Here is a 699-nt window from a genome sequence, read left to right as displayed (position 1 = left end):
CACTCTTCCCCCCTCAGTCACCTTTGTCCTTTGTTTTTTTGGCTCTTATGCCTAAATTTTGCTCCAAGCCTGTGGCTTTGTGCTGGCCAGGCCAGTTGCTCCTCAGGCTGCAGCCTGGCAGCCAGCAGTGTGTTTAAATGGCTTTGGCAGGGCAGCAGGATGTGATAAACTGGGTCACTTCTCCAGCTGCCTGACCCACAGTCAGTCACCCACATTTACATGTCTGCAGGGAACGAGCCTTTCACTCTTTTGACCCCTTTTTTTTTGGCTCTGGGTTATGCTTTGCCTGCAGATCCTTACCCTGGAACAGGAAGGGGGCATTGGAAGAGATCAACAAGCCTGGTGAGATGCAGGGTGGCAGAAACCACATGAAGTGGAGGGGAGATGATTGCTGGAAGGCAAAGGACAGGCAGTTGGCATCCTGGTGGTGGTTTCCACAGCTCCCAAAACCAGGTGTGGCAACTGTGACCTTTCCTGTGCATACAGCCCTTGACCATCCCCAGCCACCTTGGCACCTTTGGGGCCAGGAGCTTCTCTGCATCCCAGTTTGGGCTGCTTCGTGTGTTTTTTTGCTGGCCAGCACCTCCTGGAGCTTGTCAGACTTGATGTTGCCCCTGATGGGATGAAGGTGGAGACAGTGGTGTTGAGGAAGGTCGTGTGGGTGTTAAAGGACAACCTGCCAGGTGGAGGAGGAGCAGG

Source organism: Merops nubicus, unplaced genomic scaffold (genome assembly GCF_000691845.1).
Source record: "Merops nubicus isolate BGI_N331 unplaced genomic scaffold, ASM69184v1 scaffold27612, whole genome shotgun sequence".
Taxonomy (NCBI): Eukaryota; Metazoa; Chordata; class Aves; order Coraciiformes; family Meropidae; genus Merops; species Merops nubicus.
The sequence above is the reverse complement of the archived record's forward strand: the minus strand, read 5'-3'. Positions refer to the sequence as shown.